The following is a 13,091-nucleotide window of genomic DNA, read 5'->3' as shown; positions in this document are numbered from 1 at the left end:
TGAAAAGTGTGCCTGATGGTGATGCTAATTCCTGTTTTAACCCATGTAGAACACAGCCCGGGATGTTGTCTGGTCCTACAGAGGCTGCGTTTTTGGTCTTAGAGAGGAGGCTTAAGACCTGCTTCTCGGAGATACTAGGTGGGGGACAGGTGTCAGGGATGCTTTAGAGTATATGTGGCAGGGACAGGGGAGTGAAGTTTTCACTGAACCTGTCAGCCAGCAGGTTTGCTGTATCCACAGATTCTGTATATATAGTACCATTAACTACTAGTTCATTGCAAATCTGGCCCTTATCTTTGAGGTTATGGATGTAACTAAAGAATGCCTTGTGGTTATCCGTAGTTAGGGAAGCTAATTTGGATTTGTAGTTAGCTTTGAAGGACTTCACTGGGGGTCTTATTTGCTTGTTTAAGTTGAGGAGGGAGTGTTTCCAGTTTTGAGACCATTCCTTCCTACTCTTAGACAGCAATATAGCCTATTAATGGCACTTCTCCACCAACCAGGTTTGTTTTTCCTTGAGGATCTTGCTTTGGATCTATCAGGTATGGCAGAGTCAATAGTATTGTACAGATGCTCGTATAAAGCATTGGTGTATAACTCAACATAGGTGTCTATTCCATCAGTGGGGGGAGAGGCTATGAAGCTATTTATACTGTCATGTAAGAGGATATAATTGGCCTTAGAGAAGTTTTTTAGTCTAGTTGTTGCTAAAGGGTGTCTTGTGTTATAGTTACTTCTAGTGAGACTGATTTGTGGTCAGATCTCACCAGGGATGACACCACACTGGGGGTGATGCAGCGGTCCCCCATGTTGGTGAGCATCAGATCCAGGATATTTCAGCCCCTTGTGGGTGTGTCAACTAGCTGGTTCAGGGCACTTTTGTTAATGAAGTCCAGGAACCTTTGGGCAAGTGAGCTACAATATGTATAATTTAAACAGTCAATGGATGGGTAATTAAAGTCGCCCAAAACCAGGGTGTTTGGTTGTATCTTGATTGATTTAAGTAGATTCTAGTACGCTGAGTGGATGTCCTGACTCATGGAGGGGGGTCCTATAGCTGGCAAAGACCTGAAGAGGGGTTCTACCTACACTCAATTGCACCTGGATTAATTCAAGGGCATTGTGCTGTTTAACCAATACAGAGGTGTATTTATCTTTAATGAATATTGATACACTACGTCCTTTAGTTTTCATGCCTTCAGTTTATGGTATGAATGTGTGGAAGAAAATGTAACATGGTATAGCTGAGGTGCTCTCCACAGCCTTAAACCAGGTCTCAGTGACTGCACAAATGTCAGCATCTTCCAAGGTGAGGACTGCTTCCAGTGAGTGCAGTGTCTGGTTTAGGCTTCTAGCATTTAGCAGTATAACTTTGAGGTTGTTTTTAGAGGGTATTTTATGTCAGGAATTTTGTTCTTGTGGCATTGCCTAAAAAAGGCACTGTAGGGGTGGCAGGAGCCTTATCAAGTAACCAAAATCCCAGGGGTGACAGATGAAGACCATCTCTAGCAAAGCATCAATGTCTGTCGACCATGTCATCCCAGGCTGACAGATACTGGATCCCCTTTGAATGACACCAGAAACTAAGCCAGTTGTTGAAGTCAGTCATTTTTTATTTGTATTGTGGTATCATCCTAGGTGAAGGTAAAATGCTGCTTAAGACTAGGGGCATATCTGCCTGAGACAAATAATCAGAGAGCTCAGACATATCTCTTTTCATATAGTCCAGTGAGGTACATCTCATGTCATTCACACCAACATGGACTATAACAGAGTCACAACAGTGCCTGTTATGGAGAGACTTGGGTGCATGTGTGATGTTGTGGATCCTAGCACCTGACAGACAGTTGACTGTGACTTTTTCCTTATTCACCTTGGTGAGAGGGACTGTGTCTCACGATTGAGTTGCTTATGGCTAAGATGTTTGCTTTTGTTATGCCTTAGGGGCTTGACTGGTGAGATGCTGGTGTGTGATATATTATGTGTACTATGTTCTGCAGGGGATATATTATGTGAATCATGTTTATATTTGGGTGTAGGAAGTCTCTTATGTTTAGGTAAGCTTCTAGTAAGAACCTCCGCATATGAAGGTTTATGTGTTGTTGTTTGGTAGATGCAGGAGCTGAGATGTACATGCTGACAGCCTGCTTAGTATCAGATGAACTGACTGGTGAGTGAGACAGCATGGATTCTAGGTTCTTGATACAGATGCATCTCTCACATAATGAATTTGTGTGGACTAGAAGAAGTGGGTTGTCAGTGTACATGAGACAATTACTACATTGCCTCAGGATGCCCATGTCGACCAAGCTGGCTGAAGAAACTGTGGAAAATTGTGCATCCATAATGCTAGGTAAGTTGATGCAGTCAGAAAAGAGGGAGAGGGCAGGAAGGAGCAGATGAAGTAGAGGGCAGGAGAAGTGGACACAAAATATGAAGGGCTAGTGGGTAGGATCTGTTTTGGTACCTCAGGAGCTTTGCTGAATGTATCACCTATCAGTGAGGTACGGTTATGAGAACTCACCAATGGAGCTCCAGCAGAGTTCTAAGGGAAAATTTGCAGACAGAAGTGTTTGCATCTATAACCACCAATGGTGCCCACTGCTGCTCAGTAGTGTGTGATATGCAAAAAAAATGCAAAGCCGTGCAAAAATGGTGCTTATGTAGCAAACAAGAGCAAGCTGATTTTAACAAATTAACCAAAAAAAAAGCTCAAAACCTTCAGTCAGGTGACTTCTAACTGCACACCCCTGCCCCTAGGGTGCAGGGGAGCCCTCTCCAACAAAAGATGGCCTGGTTTGATGCTCAAGTTATACAAACAGTACTAGATTCAGCAGGTATGAATCTAGTCTATGCTGCACCAAACAAAGTGCAACAATTTCAGAAAAAAAAACAGATCAAATAAGCAGCGATATGATAAAATAAAGTTCAAAAGTGCAATATACAGTGAAAAATTCTACTTAAGTTTTGCAGAGATCTGCAGATGCCTTGGATTGATCAGATAAATACAGCAGAGCAGTAACTGGTCGACAAACTCTGTGGAGCTTTGCTGAAACAAGTGCAAACCTGCTCAAAAGTGGTGTTTATGTAGCAAATGAGAGCAAACTGATTTAAACAAATTAACAAAAAAAGCTCAAAACTGAGCCCTGTTCTAGCAGTCTTCAATCTGAAGAGTTCTAACTGCACACTCCTGCCACTAGGGTGCAGGGGAGCCATCTGCAACAAAAGATGTCTTGGTTTAGTGTTAAAGTTATACAAACAGAACCAGATTCAGCAGGTCTGAGTCTAATCTATTCTGCAGCAAACAACGTGCAACAATTTCAGAAAAAAAAAAAAAAAACTGTTCAATATGTGGAGGTTCTCAACAAAAACATAAAAAAACACACACACCACTCCAAGAATTAAAAAATATTCTTTTACTGGTGTCTCTGGTACCTCGGCTTCATTCCTTGAAGGTGTAAGCAGAGGTACCGGAGACAGCAGTAAAATAATATTTTTCTATTCTTGGACTGGTGTGTGTGTTTTTTTATTTCATGACAGCTCATAGTCTGTATTGGAGATTCTCAACAAAAACATACCTAAACAAAAGAGACCTCTGCGGTAAAAGCACACACGCATTACAACCCACCACACCAAGCACCACACATAGTACACATGCCTGTGTCTCACAGCCTCTAAGGCCCAGCCACAAACCCAACATACTAGTCATAGGAGACTCTATTGTGAGACACACAGATGTGACCCTCACCAGGCTAGACAAGGGGAAAGTCATAGTTCATAGGTTCATAGGTTCATAGCTTCATACTAGGCTAACTGTCCTAGGGCATTTATAAGCCTAGCAGAGTGTGTTTGGCTTTCGCCAACCATTTTCAATGAATTTTGCTATGCCCTTTTTCGAGGTTAGTATACTGTGCCTCTGTCTAACAGTGACACAGAAGTGATACACAGGGTAAACCTACGATCTCCCATCCACTCATCAAGATTCCTCTTGAAGAGAGTAAATGAGGGACTCTGCCTAACCTGGACTGGGATTTTATTCCAGAGTGAAGGGAGCCTCTGGGTTATGAATCTGTCCCTCCAGCATGTCCTATTTATTTCAGTGCTGAGGTTCAAGTCTCTCGAGCGCATAGCTCGATGGGATTTGGATTTTCTGAGGTGCGGCATGTCCATTAATTCCAGGTTGGACATGGCTTTATACGTCAGGCACAGATTGCCTCTAAGCAGGCGGTATGCCACTGAGTAGAGCTGGAGTTTCTTTAACCGGGCAGCATATGGCATCTGTTTGAGCCCTTTGATCCTGTTGGTGAGGTACTTTTGGGGTCTTTCCAGTTGCTGCAGATGTCTGGTAAGGTACATCCCAAAAGGGGCATTGTACTCAATTATGGGCCTAATGAGGGATGAGTAAAGAGGCACGATGACCTCCCCTGATCTAGATGTGAATCCCTTCATGATTAGGTGGGCTATATAAAATGTTTTTCTAACCACTTTGGCCACGTGGTTTTCAAATGAGAGATTGCTATCAACTTGGGTCCCCAGGTCCCTAATTACTTCTTCCATACTTAATGGATTACCACCTATGTGGTAATTTGTGGGCACTTTTTTTTGCCAAAGGGGATGACTATACACTTTTTGACGTTTAGCTTGAGGCCATGGCTCTGGCACCAGTTGTCTGTTTCTATGAGGCCCTTTTGTAGGATGCTTGTGTCAGCTGGAGAGTCGATTATGGCACCTACTTTGCAGTCATCTGCAAACTTGGTCAGCCATAGTCCTTCCGTGTTGGCCTGTACCTCCGAGTAATATATACCGAACAAGAGAGGCCCCAGGACTGAGCCTTGTGGGATGCCACTTGTAACTGGTTTGGAGTCTGACATGGCTCCAGCAATTCTACCCATGTGGGTTCTGTCCTTGAGCCAGTTTGCAACCCATCTAGTGATATAGGGGTTTATATTTAAGCTGGTGAGCTTATCTATAATGCCCGAGTGGGGTATTGTATCGAAGGCTTTTGTGAGGTCCAGGTAGGCTGTGTGGACCACCTTCCCCTCGTCAATGGCCTTGGTGACTGTTTCAAAGAAATCGACCAGGTTTAAGAGGCAGGATCTGCCCTTAACAAAGCCGAACTGGGTAGGATCCAGTGTCTGTAGGTCCCCAATATCTTTATTTATGAGGTCCATGATGATCCTTTCCATAGCTTTGCAGACCAAGCTAGTAAGGCTTATGGGGCAATAGTTTCCAGGATCTGTTGAGGCACCACCTTTGTGGAGAAGGACCACATATCCTGTAGTAAGGCTGAGATTGAACAGTAGTTTTATGTTTGGGTTTAGCTCTTCTTGGAGTTCATGTAGGACGCAGCCTGGGACACCGCCTGGTCCCATTGATGCTGTGTTTTTTGCTTTGGAGAAGGCGGCTCTTACCTGAGCATCTGAGATGTCAGGGGGCAGCACTCTGCTGGGATAGATATTTGCCCTTTTGGTGGGGGGGGGTGAGAAGTTTGCGCTGAACCTGTCAGCTAGGATGTTGGCAATGTCTGTGGGTTCGGTGTATTTTTTGTCATTTTGGACTCATTCTGAGCATATCTGGGAATTCCCACCCAGGTTCCTAACATAACTAAAGAAAGCCTTGTGATTATCCTTAGTGTTCTGTGCAATTTTTCTCTCGAAGCTGGCCTTAGACGATTTTATGAGTGCCCGTAGTTTTTTGCTAATACTGATCAGAGATGCCTTCCCTTTTTGGGATTTTGCTCTATCATGTAGTAGCTTCCTCCTTCTATTGTATAGTTTGTTTATGGCTGGGCTCCACCAGACAGGATGCTTGCCTTTGGAGGATTTGGTCTTGGTTTTATTTGGGATTGCATGATCCATGCATTCCTGAAGGTGTTCATAGAATGCGTTTATAAAGGATTCTGCGGTCTGGGCCGTATTTTCCACAGGCCCGGGGGCTTTGAATGGCAAGAGCCTTTGCCAATATCTGAAAGCCCAGGGGTGACAGGTGCAAGCCGTCCCTAGTGAAGCATCGTGGCTTGTCGAGCATGTCATCCCAGGCTGACAGGCACTGGATCCCCTTTGAATGACACCAATACTTAAGCCAATTGTTGAAATTGACCATCTTGTCTTCATATTGTGGCATCATTCTTGGTGAGGGTAAGATGCTACTCAAGGTCAGGGTCATACCGGCCTGGGCTACATGCTCAGAGAGCTCCTCTATGTCTCTTTTCATGTTGTCCAGAGAGGTGCGTCTCAGGTCATTCACACCAGCATGGACAATGACTGAGTCATATTTGTACTTGCCTTGGAGTGCCCTGAGTGCTTGTGTTATGTGGCGGATCCTAGTGCCCGACAGGCAGCTCACCGTGACCTTCTCCTTGTTCAGCCTGGTGAGCGGGACGTCAGTCTGCCTAACAATAGAGTCACCTATTACAAGTGTATCAGGTGTGTTGTTTAGCCCTAAGGGCTGTGACTGTTCGGCACACTGGTTTTGTGAGCTATGTGTTGCACGTGTTTTGTTTTGGGGTAGTGGTTGCTTGGGTGTCTGCTTTGGAGGTCTCTGCTGCTTAGGCAGATTTTTATTTAGAGCATCCGAGTATGTTTTTGTGTGTTTATGTGTTTGGTTTGCTGTCGTGGTAGGTCTATGTGAGACTGGAATTGTAGTGAGTGTGGTTTCCTTCTCCTCCTGACTGGTTACACCAGTACTGAGTTGAGAGAGCTTAGCCTCCAGTTTGGCTATATGGTTGCATCTCTCACTTGTGTTGGAATTTGTTGGGAGGAGGAGAGTGTTGTCTGTGTACATGGGGCAGTTGTAACATTGCCTCAAGATTCCCAGATTCACCAGCTGGACCGGAGAGGAGATTGACAACTGACCTTTGGACATGATAGAATAGTATTGGGAATTCCTTTATAATTGAAAAAAAGGACCAATGGGGAACAAGGTACTCAAGGGGAGTTTGTGACGGTGTAGTGCTTTTAATTTTTTATTGCTGACTTATATAGGTTCATAGGTTCATACTAGGCTATCTGCCCTAGGGCAATTATAAGCAAGCCTAGCCAGTGTGTGCTTTAAGGCCACCACCATTTTTAAATTAATTTTTTTGCCTTTTTTTTCGAGGTTAGTACTGCGCTGCTGTCTCACAGACAGAAGTGATACCGGGTAAAAACCCACTATCTCCCCACCATCATCAAGATTCTCAAGATTGAGAAGAGGAGGAGGACTGGATGGGACTGGACTTTTTTATAATTTTTTTTTATATTTCAGATTCCCAGAGGATTCACAGATTCCAGAGAGAGGAGAGAGACGAGACTGACCTGAAAGCTGTAAAAAAAAAAAATAAAACCAAAAACAACTACACCCTTCCTGAGTACCTTGTTCCCCATTGGTCCTTTTTTTTATATAATTGCTTTAGTGAGCAAGTCCCAGGCTTTAGAGTAGGAATAGGGTGTTTATTATGAGAACTAGATCAGTTCTAAGGGAAAAAGTGAAGAGCAGACTTTGTGGAGCCGAGAATGGTTTAAACTCAATTAAGCGGAGCTGCCCAATGCTGCGCTATGCGCAAAATCGCGCAAAGCGGGTTTTATACAGGGGGACTTGAAAGAGCTAGAAATTGGCCCAAAATGGCCAATAGACTATCAGATTCTTGTGCTGGGAACACTCCTCCAGGAATAGATAGGCTGCTCTAAGCTCCCCACTGCCACTGGTGAACAAAGAAGCCTCCCTTTATCCAAGAAAGGAAATGGGCAACACAGGAACTTTCCAAAAGTCCAGAATACAGCAAAGCCTGTATTTGGACTACTCTAGGTCAGGAAAGATGGGAAACAAGGATATTTTTTTTTTTTCTTTTTTGCAACAAACAGCAGGAAAATGCAATAAATATGTAACACATGCTAGCACACTTGAGTGTGTAGGCTCAACAGGTAAATGCAACAAACAGGACAAACTTTAAAAGTGCAGGTGCAAAACCAACTTTAAACAGTTTAAAACAGTTCAAGAAGCAGAAATACTTGCAGTTTAGCTAGATCGGTAGTAGCAGGAAAAAAAACACTTTTAACAGGTTGGCAGTCACTCTTTTAGCCTCTCTGCTGCTAGGACCACTCTGCAGGACTACGAGGAGCTTGGCTGAGTAGTAACATGCGCAAAAACTGTGCCAAAGCGGGTTTTATACAGGGGGACTTGAAAGAGCTAGAAATTGGCCCAAAACGGCCAATAGACTACCAGATTCTTGTGCTTGGAACACTCCTCCAGGGATAGATAGGCTGCTCTAAGCTCCCCACTGCCACTGGTGAACAAAGAAGCCTCCCTTTATCCAAGAAAGGAAATGGGCAACACAGGAACTTTCCAAAAGTTCAGAATACAGCAAAGCCTGTATTTGGACTACTCTAGGTCAGGAAAAATGGGAAACAAGGATACTTTTTTTGTAAGTTGTAAGTTGCTTGTCAGCTGTTAGAATCCACTGTATCACTCACGCACTCAAGTCTCTCAACAACAGGTAGTGTTATGAGTCTGTCATAGTCCATGTTGGTGCAAATGACTTGAAATGTACTTCTCTGGACTGTATGAAGAGAGACATGATTGAGCTCACTGAATATGTATCCCAGGCAGGTATGTCCCTAGCCTTAAGCAGCATCCTACCGTCACCCAGAATGATTCCTCAATATAAACAGAAAATGATTGACTTTAACAACTGGCTTAGTTTCTGGTGTCATTCCAAGGGGATCCTGTAGCTGACAGCCTAGGAGGACATGTCTGATAGCCTACCATGCTTTCCCAGAGATGGCCTTCATCTGTCTCCCCTAGGTTTCAGGCTTCTGGCAAAAGCTCTTGCCTCCCCCATAGTGCCTTTTTTAGGCAAAGTCCTGAGGACAAAATTGCCAACGTGAAAAATTCTTCTAAATGAAATTTAAAGGTTATGCTGCTAAAAACTAGGAGTCTTAACATGAAACTGCACTCATTGCAAGCATTCTTCACCCTGGAAATGCTGACATTTGTGCAGTCATTGAAACCTGGTTCAAAGCTGCACAGAGCACCCCAGCCTTACCAGGTTACTTGTCCTACCATAATTTCAGAACCCAAACAGATGGCTACAAAGCCAAAGGAGGTGGAGTTTTAATATTTATCAAAGACTTACACACCTCCAGGCTGGTCAAACAGTATGACACACAGGAGACACTCCATGTGCAGTTAACTGTTGACAAAGCACCTATTCAAATCATAGCTAGCTAGAGACCCCCAACCATGACTCAGGAGACCCACTCCACCTATCTGGACTTACTTGAATCCATCAAGATTCAACCCTCTACCCTGATCCTGGGCGACTTTAACTCCCAACCACAGAGTGGAAGACCTATTCTAGCTCAACCATGAACATCCAGAGATTTCTCAACTTCATCAATGCCAATGCATTGGATCCGCTTGTCGACACCCCCACAAGAGGTGAAAATATACTGGACCTCATACTAACCGACATGAGTAGCCAATGTAGCACCCCATACAGTGCCATCCTCCTTTGTAAGATCTGACCATAAAGCAATCAGTTTTGAATTCACCATCTCCCCTGCCCCCCCCCCTTGCCAGGGTTGAACAAAAAAACTTTTCCAAAGCTGACTACAGCCTCCTGAGAAGAGGTATAAGCAGCTTCACAGCCACCATCCCTTCAGTTGGAACAAGCACTAATGTCCAAGGCTACACCAAAAAATTATATGAGCACCTATATAGCTGAATATTCTTAGCAATACCTGACAGGACCGAATTATCTTCCTCAAGGAAGAGTAAACCTGTCTGGTGGACAGCAGCAATAAACAGACTCTATAATAAAAGGGAAAAAAATTGCTATCCAGGATCAAGAAGGAGCAGGTGCCAAGTTGAAAGCAATCTCTCCTTTCTCTGAACAAGCAAATAAGGTCACTGGCGAAAACCTCTAAGCCTAACTTTGAGTCCATATTGCCCACATCCACTAAAAACAATCACAATGCCTTCTTTGCATATATCTGCAATCTCAAAAGTAACTCTCAAATCTGCTCTGAATTAGTGGTCAAGAATACGACATACACAAATGCCATAGATATAGCCAACCTGCTGGCAGACAAGTTCAGTGAAAACTTCATGTCCCTGTCCTTCCATCAGTCAAACAGGGCATCCCCAGCACCTGCCTCCCTCCCCTCATCACCAGGGAGCAGGTTATTAATGCCCTCTCAAAGGCAAAAAGTACAGCCTCCATGGGACCCAACAACATCCCTGGCTGTGTCCTACATGAACTCAGGCAAGAGCTCTCAGCACTACCAGGCACCCCATTCAACCAAAGCCTGTGCACCGGCTTCATCCCAGCAGAATGGAGGACAGCCACTGTCATACCTCAACACAAAGTTGGAGCATCCACCAACCCAGACAATTATAGGTCCATCAGCCTAACTAGACTAATCTGCAAGGCCATGGAAGGCATTATCATGGACCTTATAAACATGGACATTGGCAACTTTCAAAGACTTGATCCCACACAGTTTGGTTTTGTCAAAGGGAGATCATGCCTGTTAAACTTGGTCACCTTATTTGAAACAGTCACCAAAGCCATGGATGAGGGAAGGCAGTGCACACCACCTACCTTAATCTAGCCAAAGCCTCAACACTATTCCCCACACAGGCATAATAGATAAACTCTCCCAGCGAGGCATCAACCTGTATGTTACCAGATGGGTAGCTAACTGGCTTACTGATAGAACCCACTCAGTCAGAAGAGGTGAAGCAACCTTTAGTAGCAGACCTGTAACAAGCAGTGTACCCCAAGGATCGGTCTTGGAGCCTCTATTGTTTGGGATATACTTTTCTGAGGTGCAAGCCAAAAGCAGTGGACTGTGGCTGACCAAGTTTGCAGATGACTGCAAGCTGGGCACTTTCAGAAATGACCCTAGTGATGTGAACATCCTCAAAGAGGGCATTACCCAAACTAATGACTGGTGCCATAAGCATGGCCTCAAACTGAATGCCAAGAAATGCATCATTATCCCCTTAGGGAAGATGGCATCCCACTAATTATCACATTAATAACAATGTACTAAGCATGCAATCAGTCATGAGGGACTTGGGCACCCAGGTCGATAGCAACCTGACCTTTAACCACCACGTTGCCTCTGTTGGACAGAAGGATTTATACATGGCCCACCTCATAAGTAAGGATATTTCATCCAGGAATAAGGAGGCCATAACATCCCTCTACACCTCCCTTATCAGACCCATTATCGAGTACAATACCCGCTTTGGCATGTACTTTGCCAAGCACATGCAAAAGTTGAAGAGACCTTAGAGGTTCCTGACCAGGAAAATCCAGAGTCTCAAACATCTATTCTATACAGATAGGCTAAAAGCCCTGTCCCTCTACTCAGTCTAATACAGACTGCTCAGAGGTGACCTGTGTCTGGCATACAAGGCTATCTCAGACTCAGCCTTGATGGAGTTGCTGCATATCCGTTAGTCAAACTCCACTCACACAACCTGCATGCAAGGCCTCAACCTGGTCTGTGACATTAATAGAACTTGTTGGCGGGATAGATTTGTGTCCCAGTTACTCTCCCATCTGTGGAATAGACTGCCTTTTCATGTCAAGCAGAGTATCTTACTAGCACTCTTTAAGAGGAACCTGGATGGCTGGATGGGAAATAGAAAATATACCCCTGGGATCCCACCTGTGTCCCTGCTGGACAGAAAACAGGTGCTGACTTTGTGGGAACATGGATAAAATTCTTGACTAGGCTTATAAGGGCCTCCGGGCCAATAGCCTAGGATCGTACTATGAACCTATGAATGTGAAAATTGTAGAGTGCTACAGGGTGGATATTCGCAGCTCATAGCCAGGGCAAACCAAGAGGAACCCATCCCAGTGGAGACAAAGGTATGAATAACACTTAGAATTATAGCTACAGGTACCTTTCATAGACCAACAGGGGACATACTAGGGGTGTCAAAGGCATCAGCATCCAGGATCTTCCATCAATTATTGAATGCAATGCTGCAACATGTTAGTGACCACATATTATATTTCCCCCGTACTCCTGAGGATAGGGCTAGAAATATGCAGGAGTTCTACCCTGTAACCCACTTCCCCATAGTACTTGGTGTCATAGATTGCACACATATAGAAATGAAGGCACAACCTGGAGAACATGGAAGGCTCTACATTAATAGAAAGGGCTTTCACTCTGCTAACTGCCAAGTTCTGTGCAATGCCAAGGGCATCATCTTGAATGTTTGTGCTGGCAACCCTGACAGTTGCCACAATCCGTGTATCTGGCACACCTCCCAATGGTATCAGATCTTCACTAGGGGGAATAACCCACAGGGTCACTTATTGGGAAATGCAGATTATGCACTGGAACCATGGCTAATAACACCCATCACAAATGCATACACACGCCTGCTGAAGAATGCTATAATGAGGCCCAAACTCAAACTAGAAATATCATAGAGTGTGTGTTTGGGCTGCTGAAGTTGTGGTTCTGGTGCCTAGATACATCTGGGGAGCCCTGCAGTACAATCTATAGACATGTACTGAAATATTAACAGTATGTGCCATGCTACACAACATCATCCTTAGAAAACAGCTTCAGCAGGATCAACAAGCGGAAGGAGCACACATCCCGCCACCAATGCCAAGGTCACCACAGCCACATGCAGGTGAGGAATCAGAGAGGGAAGCAGCAGCTGCTGTCTCGTAGGCAGACATAGGCATGATCATTATGCCATTACATTGGCTAAGAGACAACATATAGCACACTAACTTCACCTACGGATCTAAAACCTTCTTCCTATGCACATACATATAGTAACATTGATGCCAGGCAACTCTCACAACCTTTACCTCCACATGTATTGGCTGTGTGCAGCTTGCATCAGACAGAGTCAGCCCTTAACTGAAACTGTTTCAACTGCTGGATTTACAATGTAAGTGTTGTACCTGGATTGTATTGTATAATAATATGAATGACTGACATATCCTTGCATTTTGTTACTTGGTAGTGTAAGCAAGTAAAAGGTGGGAGATTTGTACAGAAATTACCTTAACATGTGACAGCAGATACTTATTTGACTTACATGTGCCCATTATTAAGTAGTAGGCC

The sequence above is a fragment of the Protopterus annectens genome, chromosome 11.part0 (genome assembly GCF_019279795.1).
Source record: "Protopterus annectens isolate FY-2018-M chromosome 11.part0, PAN1.0, whole genome shotgun sequence".
NCBI classification, from domain to species: Eukaryota; Metazoa; Chordata; order Ceratodontiformes; family Protopteridae; genus Protopterus; species Protopterus annectens.
The sequence above is the reverse complement of the archived record's forward strand: the minus strand, read 5'-3'. Positions refer to the sequence as shown.